The sequence below is a fragment of the Acyrthosiphon pisum genome, chromosome A1 (assembly GCF_005508785.2).
Source record: "Acyrthosiphon pisum isolate AL4f chromosome A1, pea_aphid_22Mar2018_4r6ur, whole genome shotgun sequence".
Lineage (NCBI taxonomy): Eukaryota > Metazoa > Arthropoda > Insecta > Hemiptera > Aphididae > Acyrthosiphon > Acyrthosiphon pisum.
In genome coordinates this window covers 85238924-85253957 of record NC_042494.1, presented here as the reverse complement: position 1 = coordinate 85253957, position 15034 = coordinate 85238924, and positions in this window count along the sequence as shown.

Below are 15034 nucleotides of genomic sequence, written 5' to 3'. Positions count from 1 at the left end.
GCTGCCAACTCATATGCAAGGTGAAGAGTTTTTTTGGGTTGACAAAAATCTAAGAACTGAAGAAGATAGTACTGATATCAAGTCATTCATAATAACAGATAATGACGAAGAGGAAACACATGTAGAAACTGAAGAAACTGAAAAAACTGAAGAACCCGAGTACACTGTATCAAACTATTCTGAGGTTTTAACTCAAATAAAACAATTATCAGCTTTCACTCTTCAAAAAGGTGACATAGATGGTTATGACATGTTAAAAACCGCATAAATTTATTTTGAAAAAAAGTGTTTAAATAATCAAATGAATCTAAAACAAACTAATATAACTCATTTTTTTTTAATTTTAAACTGTACCTACCTACATTATTTCGTAAATCATAAATCCAATTTTTAATAAAATAATTAATTATTAATAAATTAATTTTAATTTTATATAATTTTTAATATTTTTAAAATTTGTGTGACCTCTATATAGTGGTCACCTGGTAGGTCTTGAACTTCTGTTAGCGGTCACCTCTGTAGGACGGGCACCTCTAAATAGCGGTCATTATTTACAGTCCCTTCAGTGACCGCTATATGGAAGTTCTACTGTATATAAATGTTAAATTGGTGGAACTACCCCCCCCCCCCCAATTATTAGGTGCATTTTTCGGTTAGGTTAGGTTCCGCCGGTCATTAGTTAGGCCTGCGAATGAAGTCTATTCACACCTATGGTATACTGGTATATGAAGTCCTTGTCGTTCTTGGTGACCTTTTTATAGAGTTGTTCCCCCTCCACGGTGTCCACACGCCGGCCGGCGTCCACGGCTCTCTTGCCAGGACACCTTTTTGTCTTTTGCCAACGAGAAGTTAAAGAAGTTAAGAAAAAGAAGTTACATATATATATTATTATATAATATAAATAAATCTAATATATAAAATTCTCGTGTCACAATGTAAGTTATCATACTCCTCCGAAACGGCTTGACCGATTTTTATGAAATTTTATATACATATTCAGTAGGTATGAGAATCGGCTACTATATATCTATTTTTCATACCCCTAAGTGATAAAGGTTGTCCAGAAAAAAATAAAAAATAATATTATTATTAAAATAATAATAGTGTATTATATATTGGTTGCTATTGGTTAATCGGGCATGTTTGTTGATTTGTATTATTATTTTTGTCAATATATATATATTATTATATATAAATGAATGTTAAATTTGGTTTTTTTTTATTCATCGGATTTTAGTACGGTTAGGTTAGGTTAGGATTTTGTACTAATTGATTATCGCTTCCTAAACTAAAGTTAAAGCTTCCTAAACGGGCCTGTACATTTTTACTGAATTATTATTTTTTAATTTATGGCAAATTACCAGTTAAATACCTAAAAAAATATATTGCAAAAAACACAATTTTTTTTTTTGTTATTTAGTATAATATGAAAAAATAATAAAATGTTGGTATATATAATATTCACAATTCACTACAACACGACAACAACGATCGAATGTAATCGGCGAGATAAAATCGCATATACGTACTAATTTGTAATTTCCAAGTTTTAAGTAGGTATCGGCCTAAATGGTCGACAAGAAACGATAAGAATAAGTAAACTAGTGGGAAATCAGTAAAAATTACTAGAATTATGGAAAAATAACCTACAAATTACGAAAATTACTTAAAAAGTAAAAAAAGCCATACAATGCAAAATGCATCATCAACTTCCGAGCCCTAATAATCAGGTTTAAATCGACCAAAATAATATTTTCAAAGACTAATGAAACTTAACTATACACCACGGCTATAATAAATAGTATGGTTGCCCATCGATGCATAATTCCCATACTTAAAAAGTGTCTACCAAAATGAATCTCTATAATCAGTATTAAAGTTAAATTAAACAGCTGGAGACTTAAGCACTAGCGCTTATATGTCATAGTGGCTATCACGGAACTACAATTTACATTTGAAAGGTAATTGCATTTAGATTCACTACAACAAATAAGCGCTAGAGCGTAAGTATCCAGCTATTTAATACTGATAATGGAGATTCATTTCGGTAGACACTTTTCTAGATTCGTTGGGTAACCATACTATCTTTAATCGTGCTATACACAAACAATAATATAAACAATCGTAATATCTATTATTATATTAGGATTATTCGATTATTTTACAATCAAAATTGAAAATTCGATTGAGTCTGTCATCTGAGAGACTGTACGCGTACTACAGAGCGTTGGAGCTATAATCTATAGCTATAATTTACTCCTTGAAACAGTTGACGCGGTGAAGCTGTACTTCAGTGAAGCCTGAAATAGAATAAGGTAAATATTCTAAAAGAATTTATTGAACATTAAACAATAAATTATAAAAAAATGTTATTTTATATTTTTGTTGTATCATTTTTTCCGTTAGATTTTATTATTTTATTTTTATTCATACAATTTGGCATTTGCAAACCTATTGGGTTTAAGAATATAAATATAATTGCATATTATATTATTAATTTAATTAGAAAAATAAGTTTAGGTATACAAAATTACAAACTAATAGTTAAATTTAGATAAAAATATTATATTATTTTATATTTATTTAACTTAAGGTTATCACTTATCAGTAATCACGTAATCACCTATTAAATATGTATCCCACAAAAAAAACCTTCTGGGGCTTGGTTTAAGAAAAAAAGGAAAGAATAAGAGTGAAAAACAATATCAAATCATCTATAATGTTGTCATGTCGAGTACATAGGCCCAATTAGAGGGGCTTAGCCCCTCAAATGTGTATCTAGCCTCCACATAATAGCTAAAAAATACAAATTAAAAAGTAACTCTTACTTTTTAATTTGTATCTGTATACTTTTTAGTTTGTACCTATATTATGTTTAATATTATCAATATCAGCATTTTCTTTAATTTTAACTAAGCAATTTTTTAGTGAAATCATTTTTAAAAAAAGGTGGAAAATGGGTGTCGCTCTGCTGTACAGTAGGTTACAAGTGGGTCTCTGTAATGAATGGTGTTAAATTCGAATTCAATGATATAATATCATTGTATAAGAAAAACGATTCTGAGCGAAAACGGCCAGTCAGCCTATGATATTAGTAAGTATATTACTAAGTATATTTGATGATACTATTGTGAATAAAGTAATTTTTATATTAAACTATTTACGTGTAACCTTGTTTTAAATTTTCAATCCTTATAGCTATAAAAGTTGAACATTTTATACGTTTTTAACTACAAAATAGTTTGTAAATACTAAATTTGATAAATTTAAAATAACTTTAAATGCTTATAAAAAAATTGTGACTATGTATTTTTAATATTGTTCAAATGCTATTGTAAAAAAATATCAGGAGCCCCGCATTAAATTTTCACTCTTTTTTATCCCAATAAACAAAATTTTATTGATATTTATAGAAAAAAATTTAAAACTAACAATGGCTGAACACAGCTCAAAAAAAAAATCAAAATATTTTCAAAACTTGTTGGTATATAGAAAATGAAAATAAAAACATTCAGTCAAATTTTCATGTATCAACAGTTATTCGTTTTTCAATAACAATAAAATAACAAAACCGCTATATGAGAAATCGAGTGAATATCAAATGTTGTAAAAATATAAATTTCAAACGCTCATAAAAATTTAATTTGATTTGCTTGTAGACATTTTTTTTTTTTTGATAAAGGTAGACAGACTTATGAGGAATCTTGTATTACATTTTCAAATCTTAGATTTAAAAAGAACATTTTATATCACATATAATATTTAATAATCAATTCGTTATAGAAATTGGGAATTAATTTCGTTATTTTTTATCTTTATTTTGAATTTTAAATATTCTTAAATTGTTGTTATTTTACTTATTAAAATACTACTTAAGCTTTAAAGTAAACATTGATTATGCTTATAGGTAAATAAGTTAACATTTAATTTTTTTTGTGGGGGCGCAAATTTTTATTTTGCCTGATGCGTAGCTATTGATCGGCCCGAACTTGATTATACTCTAGTCTTTGATCAACACAATTCCATTAATATTTCAAGATCTACGACGACTGCAAAACACTTGAACACATGAGTAGTAATTTAAGAACGTGAAAAACCAATAAGAGATACCATCTGCATCACAGAAAAACAGCGGCGCGACACTCTTAGCAATAATTCGAGAGGGAGCTGGTTGTGTATTTTATGACTTTTTGTCACGGTCAAAATCAAAGAAATTTCTCGTTGTAGGTTTTAGGCGTGTGTACACGACGTCATGTATAATCTATTAATTTTTTTATTAATTGCGGACTCCGTACACCACATTTGTGTAATCAAAATAACTATAAATACAATATCATAACGATGATTAGTAATCCACTACGGAATTCAAACATTTCAAACACTTAACATCACAGTATCACACACTTAATACCTGTAGTTGATCATTTTATGATGAACCCAGAACCACTCATTATTTCAAAAAGTATTAATATTTTGAAAAAAAAAATGTATATGGTTTCTAGTCGAAAATTATTATTTATAATATAAATATTAAGAATTTTTTATTTTTACTTTTTTGAATAACAACATACAGATTTAATTTCATGTTCCAAAGCAGACAATTTTTACGGATTCACGGCGAGTATAGTTTATGAGTTAACTATAACTATAACTATAAAGTATATAAGTACCTACCTATTTAAAGTTTTGATGAGTGGAGTAGTGGACCAACATTTTGCGGCGTAACCACGTACCACTCTTCGCTCATCAAAACATCTAACATATATCAGCTATAACTTATAACTCGTAAACTGTAAAGGACTAGTCCTAAATTTGAATTATATGTATTGAGATACTCAGAAAAATATTCTGCTATTGAAGATTAGATAAAAACTGTATGTTGTCTTTCAAAAAAGTAAATAAACTTAAAAGATATAAGGATAAAAAATATTTAATTTTAATTTAAATTTTTTTAAAAAACACGTTGGTTTGTAACAACTTGAAACCATTTAAAATAAATATTTTCAAAAACAGTAATACTTTTTGAAATATTGAGTGGTTCATAATAAAATGATCACCCTGTATAATAGTAATAATAGGAACCTATAAGACGCTTCAATTTGAAGTAGATTTAAATAATATTATGTTCTTTAGAAAAATTAACACGTTTTATTTCCTTTGCATTTTTGTTATAAATATACTCGTACTAGTTTTACCTACATAATGATAATATCACCAGCCAGCCATTAGTGCACTTTTTATAATGTCGGATTTACTTATATAAAGTGAATCATATAGATTGGGCTGATTGGCAATGAAGGATAATAATCATCATATAGTTATTACTCATCTTTGATAATAACATGCGGTTCAGTTGATTAAAAAATGGTACTTCACAAACATTTTTTTTAAATAAATTATTAACAAACAATACCCCAGACCCCGGTGGAATATGTAGAAAAGCACACAGTAATCATCCAAAACAAACATAGGCTTATTAAATTTAATTATCTATTAATAAATTAGCAAATATAATATATTCCTACGCTGTTTGTTGTATGTCTCGATTATTTTTGGTCTTTCTGCACCGCATACATATTACATACACACATAATTTCTCAGTTATCGTTAAGTTATTTTTAAAAAAAAACTAATCAAACTGTAGCCTACAACCTACAACCTATAAGGTTTGACAATTGACATTAATATCGAATTCATATAATTTCTCAGTGGTCTGTTACAATAGCGATCATAATATATAAGGGGAATACTTTAAGTGTTTACACTTGTTTTTCAAAAACTTGTTATAATTTCTTTATTTATCTATTGCAAAACAACATTTTCAAAAAAAGTATTCCGAAGTAGAACATTTTTCAGAGTAGGTACCTATTTATATTTATAAACGTTATACGTAAACATCGAATTTTGAACGAATAGTTAATTAGTTATAATTATGAGCGAAAATAGTGAATCAACATTTTTCAGTGAACCCTGCTACTCCGCTCATCTAAATTAAATATGTAGATACTTTAATTATTGTATGTCTAATTTCTCATAAAATCGTTTTATAAGTCAATCTGGGTTATACTTACTATTTGGCCAAATACTGTAAGTGATATCTAAACCTAAGTACCTAATTGATAAGTTAATGTCATAATAAAAATGATTGTTTTGGCACTCTAGATTTTTTGTTTATAGCGCAAGACAGGGTTTTTAGAGCACTCTTATAACACGTTTTAAATTAATGGGATACACAATTAATATACAATAAATATTTTATCATGATCTAAACATTAAATGGATTATCAAAACGATAAGTTCAGACTTGTTTAACTCGTAGTCAAAGGTGTTGTCTCCTTCTTACAAATGTACAACATAGCATAAACTGTTTTGTGCAGGACAACTTTACTCCCTCTGTATTTATAATAGAATTACCAAAAATAACAACACCATATGCGCAAATAGCGTTTGGGATTTTTGATAATATTGAATAAGCTTAAAACAAAATGTATGACAATTTTGGGGGGCTAAGCCCCTAAAGCCCCCTCCCCACTATTGGCGCCTATGCACAACGTATATGAAAGAACTTTATCTGTATGTCGTAGTGTTTTCAATGACATAAAATAATTGTATACGAAAAACGATTTTGAGTGAAGATGGTCTATAATATCAGCCTATAACATTACTAAATAGGGTTTTTTAATTTAAAATATTTAAATTTTTAATAATTTTTTTTATAAGTATTTAAAGTTCAGATTTTGACAACATTTACCAAAATCTATTGAAAATTATCAAAAGTTGTAATTAAAAAATAAAAAATTATAAAATGTTCAATTTGTATAGCTATAAGGATTGAAAATTTAAACAAATAGTAGTTCATACCGTAATCAAAAAATCTAAAAAATGTATAAATACAGTTCTTTATTATTAATTTCCAACATCAACCGCATTCAAAGATTCCAATCTAAAATTCTACGTACAATTCTAATTGTTGCCATTTTATGTCTCAAACCACACCCTTCAATCTGATCTCAAAATACCATTTGTCTCTGAACTAGCCAAAACTAGGTACAAACGTTTCAATAGCCGCCAAGCCCATCAACCCTTGTTCTCTGATCTAACATCTGCCTTTATCTCAGGTAACCCAATTAAAAGATGTAAAAGACAGTATATAGTGTTGCGACCTGTTGCCTAAATAAATTCTTACTCATGAAGTAGTACCTCCGCTGGGAGGCCTTAACAGTTTGTTTAATCTGCCTTTCATTTTTATTTTATTTAGCTTATAAAAAAAAAACTTATGAACCAAAATAAAAAAATTTTACAGACATTTTGAATTGAAATTCGAACGAAATAACATATTAAAAGTTTATTTGAAACCAAGAATAACGATTTTAGTTATTTTTTTATAATTTAAAAATATTATTCATGGGTATATGAAACTTTTAAAGTAGGTACATTATTATAATTTATACACAACGCCATTTTAAAATATAATTTTTTGGGAAAAATTAATTTAACCTACCGTAGTAGATTCTATAGTATTGCTTAATAAAACGGGAATTTTTACGCAAAATCAAGAAAATCGATTTTGGATTTTGGTGGAACTCTAAAACAAAAGATACATGAAATGTTGTTTATATTAGCATTTTCTATACCGGGTGATTCTTTTATCAAACACTCATTATTTCAAAAAGTGTAAGTTTTTTTGAAAATATTTTTTTACATACTTTCAAGTCGCTTATAAAACAACGTTTTTCTTAAAAAATTATATTTTTAAATATTATTATCCTTATAATTTTTTAAGTTTTCAACACTGAAATTGTTACTACTTATTATTATTATGTTATAAGGTGTAGTTATAAAGTATTATAGTAGACATCATTATTCAATAAAGCAGACCAGATAAACATAAAACAACCATTGAATTCAAATTTAACACCATCCATTACAGTGACCCACTTGTAACCTTCTGTACAGCAGAGCGACACCCACTTGCCCACTTTTTTTTTAGTTATTTTTCAACTTATGTTTAGGTATCTATATATACCTGTGATAAAATGTTTATAAGTAAAAATTATCAACATTTAAAACAAGATTTCTCTATAAATTGAATTCAATGTAAGGTAAAAATAACAAAAAAATATTTGGATAATTTTTTTTTTTATAGAATCTACAAACTTTTTAATATTACGTATATAACCAATTTATTGAACAAGCAAACTCGATACCTACTATACAACAGAAATATCAAATAACCCTGGTTTTGCAAATATGATTATTATTTATTGATAATAAAAATTCACACTACAATAATTCGATTTAAGAGTGACAAAGCGAGGCATAGAAGATATCTTCTCTACATCGCGAATGACACTAAATAAATTCGACCAAGGTTCAACGAACAATAATTACATTTATAATAGTTATAATTTGCGCTGTACAATAATAAGTCAATAAATTGCATACCTAAGACTCCTTAATTTTTTCAAGAATAATTCTTCACAAATTATTTGCTTATATTATTTTTTGATTTGATCAATATTCAATAATGATTTCTTCTTGTATTCTTTAAAATACATGTACATTAATAAACTATTCAATCATAACACTTATTAGAATATAAAACAGATATTCTAAAAAAACATTTTTAGCATATCACTCTAAATGTTGTTCATTTCGTTCAGTTAAATAATAATGCTTATTATATTGAACTTGTGGCGAATGATAATAATACCATTCATTAAATATACAATTGTATATTTTATCAGTGATAATACTAATATTATTATAATTTTTGTAATTATATATCATAATTATTTTTGACGTCAACAAATATTGTTATTTTGGTGTACTCAAAAACGTATAACCGTATATACTAGGTACTTGAAATTATCACAAGATTTTTTGACATTCCTTGAGCTATTTTATAAGTTAATTTTTCGTTTTTATTTTGTTTTTAATTCATTCAATTTCGATAAAAATGTTTTTCTCTCTTCAAAAGATTTGAAAAATAAATACAATAACCCTCATAAGTTTTCTACTTATAACAAAAAAAGTTTAGTGGAATGTAGCCTCCTTTTTCTCTGACCGTTTGAAGTTCAAATTTCTCAACATTGGATATTTACCCATAAATTAACTATTTCTCCTTAATCGGGTTTTAATATTTTATTGTAATTAAAAATGAATAACTGTAGATTCTTGAAACTTTCACCAAATGTTTATTTTATTATTTTCAATATATGATATCAATATCAAAATATTTTTACTATTTTTAAATCACTTATATGTTCACTTATAGAGCGGCTTATCCTATTCTAAAAGCATTTATAGTCGCGTGCCAACATAGCGCAGTGATTCAACCCGTTTCGTATAAATAAATACCTAGTATGAATATAGGGAATATAGATATATTTTATATCGTATCAGAGTAACTCAGTAACCGAAAAGCGCCACTTATCTCGAGTCTGTGGAAAATGAAGTGCAGGGCCGGTTTATTAGTAAAAGGTCTATGCGAATAAGAAAAATGCATATGCGTCATGCAGAAAGGTTATAATATGAATACAAAAAATATAACCAAAAGTTTGTTTTGTAAGGACCGTGGTATAGATTTCAGTGTATGGCGTAACCCCTGCACTTTTTGGAAGTTCCACTTTACCATTTGACACTTTTTGGGGTTTCCTCTTTACCGCCTGTCAGTATGGGGATTCAATGGACGGAAAAAGGTCACTTTCCAACGTTTTAACCGTTATGTTATTGAAATATCAAATACTAAACTTTCGGTGCAGGCGTGACAAAAAATATCTTAAATTATGTTTTATAATATTAACACAATATTATTATGAAACTATGGTAAGTATTTGAGATTTTTAATGAATTACACTTATTTTAATTACACTTATTTTAATTACACTTATTGCTTTTAGAACAACTAAATAATTTCATTTAAATTTTACAATGCAGTAAAGTGTCAATTGTCAATCGTAATTCAAAAATTCTCCTTTCGCTTACGTTTTGAAAAAGGTTCAAATTTAAAATACCCACAACAGTAGCGTGTTCAGCTTTTATTTTAAAGAAGTGTGGGGTATAATACATATCTCATCCCCCTTGAACATGACCCTGATCCATAACAAATAACGCAACATAATAAATTATAACTGAAAAATATCGTACAAAAAGCTAATATGTTATTTATTGTTAATTTTCTTCATTTTCATTTAACAAAACAATACGACATGAAATTATATACCAAAGTAAGAAGAGAAAAGGAATAAAACCTTTAGGTCCGTAATATTATTCACAAAATTGGCTTTCATATTTTTTAAGTTTTTGAACTTTTTAAGTATTTCTTGATGAATTTAAACTAAATACACCATTTGCTTTACTTTTTTTAGACTACTGTAACTTTTTTCTTATATCTACCTATTTTATTTTGAAAAAAAAGGATTACAGGTTGTCTCCGAAATATTGTTCACTATAAATGCTGATAATTGGTTAGTGTTTTACTCTAAAATCATTTTAAAACGTGTTTTCAGTTTTCACTTTATTCCGTATGGCTGTTTTAATTTTTTTACTACAAAATCAAGGTTACGACATCTCCAAACAAAGAACGCCTGTATAACGCGCGTGTAGAAAACACAAACTACACGATTGCGCACTATATCGCCTATCGACTATCCATCGTGTATAGTTCTAGTGTTTATTAGTAAATTGATTATATTATTATCTATGTTCTATAATAGTATAATCCATTAATATTGTTAGTTATAAAATATGTATTAACTATTAATTTGCATTCAAAATTTCAAAATATTTATATTAGTTTCTATAAAATAGGTGTACGACGTATGTAGAACTTAAGGACATTTGGACTAAAAATATTTTAATCAGTTCCGTAATTTATTAATCTAAATAATCTGAAATTGGTATCCTGATAGAATGTAATTATTATACGACATCAATTTATTTCCAAATACCAATTAAAATTAATATAATATCTAATTAAAAATATATTTATATAAAAATAGACCCTTATCCTTTGTCATGGCATCACTTGAGACCACATTTACCGATTTGGCTAATTTTTTTTCTGTCGTGTTCGTAATTGCCAGGACAAGGTTTATATGAAATGTTTATGGGAAAATCCACCGGAAAAGTAGGAAATCTGGATGTATATAATACAATAGTGGTAATAATATATTTTTGTTTATTTTAAGGTTATGATTGGTTATGATTGAATATAGATAATTTTAGACCTGTATATTATATTTGGTCAAAACCATACAACTTAGTAAAAATGGTATTTCTAACGCTAATTTTTCGACCGTTGTCAAATTGTCCCGAGAAAAAAATTCACTAAAAGTAAAATTTGTATTAAAAAAGCCATCAACAGGTATGTTACCAACACGTAAGTTCGAAAAAACTATAATTTTTCAAATTGTTTTCATATCAACGTATAGATCGCCATTTAAATAAAATAGTATATCGTAGTTTTAGGCGTCAAAACATGCTCCTTCCAGCTGTTTATTATCTAATTAACATTAATGTTGTTTTACTGTTTTCCATTCCTTAATAATTGTCTATTATATATATTTTATCCTTTAAAAAAATAATTGTTTCTATTAGTAATATTATATATTTTGTAACAAATTTATAAATATAAAGATTTGTTTAAAAAAAAAAATTATTAGACAAATTATAATTCGATATCGCTCAAAAATTAACAAAAATATGTGATTCACTGATTTATTATTGGTAATTTGTATTTTCTAATTATTAATCTTTATAGGTGGGTGGGTACTCAGAATTTTCCTCAGCAATACATAGTTATTTGAGGATAGCCACCACTGTATCTGATAGTGGCACCCAAATGCAACACAATTATAATACATATATTAATACCATATAACAGGTATCTACCACAGTATCATAGTTTTTTGTTCATAAATGTATAAATGTATGATTGAATAATACAAGTTACAACCATAATTTGTAATTGGAATATTGGATATACCTATCAAAATCATGCATACAACGAGTTTACGTGCAATGCACTCCAAAACTACACAACCGATTTTGATAAGATTAGGCTCGATGCTATGATTTGATTCAAACTAAAATATAAGGTAGTTGTTATCTCGATAAAAAGCCCTTACATTTTTTTTATTGAAAATATTTACAAAGGATTTTGAGATTTTTGATTGAAATTTTTGTTTATGATGAGAAAGTAAGTTTAGTTGGTACTTTTGGGAGGTCAAAATTTAAAATTCCCAATAGTTTTCAAAAGCGCCCGGAAAAACAAAATAAAAATTAAGGAATCGTTTTTTTTTCTATAAATATCAATAGTATTTTGTTTATTGTGTAAAAAGGCGTGAAAATGTAATGCGAGGCTCCTGATATTTTGTTACAATAGAAGTTAAAAAAGATTAAAAATATATAGGCACAATTTTTTTTTATAATCATTTAAAGTTTAAATTTAGATGAAATTTATCAAATTGAATATTTACAAATTATTCTGCAGTTAAAAATTTATAAAATGTTCAACTTTTTAGCTAAGGATTGAAAATTTAAAACAATAGGTTCCACGTAAATAGGTTATATATAAATTATCTTATTCACAATAATATCATCAAATATACTTAGTAATATCATAGGTTGACTGATCGTCTTCGCTCAGAATCGTTTATCTTATACAATGATATTATATCATTGAATTATTTGAATTTAAATTGAACACTATCTATTATAGTGACCCACTTGTAACCTACTGTACAGTAGAGCGTTACCCACTAACCTGTTTTTTCTTAAGTTCTGAATATAGTAACACATTACTCATTTTCTGTTGACTTTTTTTAAAAAGTTTTATTAAAACACGGTAATTCAAAAACAAAATAAAACATTCGTCTGCCATACTAGATGTATCATCATTCACTGAAAAATGTATTGCTCAAGTGAAATATCGTGTAATAATGTGTTATTCGATGTTTTTAATTTTTTTTTTTGGTTTTTTTCCATGCTGTAAAATAACGCTTTTGTAGGCCTTGGATTTAGGTATAGATAATAACCCGAATTTATGATTTTGATAATATTGTAATATAACTATGATATAAATGTAAGTCATAAACTGTTGTACTATATATTATTATATAAGACAAACAATTGGACAGCCAACAGCATCAATAGGGCCAGACTGAATAATATACAGTATGACGTTTTATAAGCGAATGTCTTTACATACAATATAAACTGTAACGGCGTAAAGCCCTATTATATGCTATCATATTGACGTACCTAATATACTCTACAGTCATACGTATATCCGTGTAAAAATTGAAATTTGAAAGTAATGTCCTAATGTAGTAATATTACACATGCAACTCTGACGATATTGATAAATGCTAATATTAATGCATATAGGTACGACAAGCATACTTACAATGTTTGCATAATAATAAGTAATATGTAGATAATAAGTAGGTATTAATAATAGTCTATATCAACAAATAATAATATGGTATATATCATAGTGGTATGTATTGTATAATATAAAAATGTGGCATTCTTTACTAGCCTATTCGGGGTTTAGTTTTTGCATAAATAAAATAATTTGTAACAGCTTCTATGAGAATAAAAGAAAAATGAAGTACTGGATCACAATGTTAAGAATATCAACCTCACCTCACCTATATGAAATATTAAGGAACGTGGCACAGAAAACTCTCCGAGCGGTCCGCTGTTCAAATCCTACGAGCTATGGTGCTAATAAGTAATAAATATGTATTAATCTACGACCTACCTATTATATAAATTACATGATGTACGGAAGATATCTTCTTTACATCGCGATGAATTATCAATAATGACTGATGGTGCTAAATAGCATGTTATATTATATTTTAAACATTTTACTATGTATATTGTAATTATTTTATAATCCAAAATTGTTTTAAACGTTTTGTAATTTGTCTAAAACGATTAAAATATATAATAAAAACAGTATACAATTCAGGTAAGTATTGTGTTTAAAACATTTTTTTGTTCTCTCATTAGTCATTAGGGTCAACTATCAATATCAATAAAATTTTCAAATGAATCACGTTAGCTTTATGGGCAAAATTAAAACGCTATATTTTGATTTACTACCTATTCGCTTCACGACTATAAAATGCGTTCATCTATAGTTGGTGTAACTTAGTTATAGTTATGTTTTAAACTGTGCAGTGTGCGTATTAATATTGTATAATAAAATATTTTACTTTCAAAACACAAATCTATTGAATATAATAATATATCCATAAACTATAAGTTACAACAATATAATCACAATTTTTATGTCATGATGAATCCCAGAAAAAAATCCCCTGACTACAATATTACTCACAACCACATGCAAATCGTTGAACAAATAATTTTTAAACGTTAATTAGTATCTATAATTAATATTCAATTACAAATACTATATTCTATTCTATTATATTCTATTATTAAAAAAATGATATATTATAAATAATATTTTGTTTTAAATTACGATAATATATTATTTGTAATTCAACTTAACAACTAACTTAACAACTTCACAAATAGGTATACCATATAAAAATATTTTGAATGATAGATACGTCAAATAATACAGTTAAAAACATAGAGCTTATACAAAAATATTATACAAAATATAGGTAGGTAATAATAATAATATAAATAAATAACTATAAATAATTTTCGAAAAATTAACAATAACATTTTATATATTACTATATTAATACACATTTCATGTTGCTATAATTCTGTAGAAATTAAATCCCCGAAATAAAATATTACGTTTTTAAAACTTCAAATGTTACTTATGGTTGTATTGTAGTGTACACAAATATATGAAGTATAAAAATATTTTGAGTGATCGATACGTCAAATAATACAGTTCAAAACATAGTAGGTATACAAAAATATTATACAAAATTGAAAATATATATCGGGTAATAATAAAATAATTATAAAACAATAATTTATTGAATGTAGTCACCTACTTACAGTAAAAATATAGCATATAAAAATATTTCGA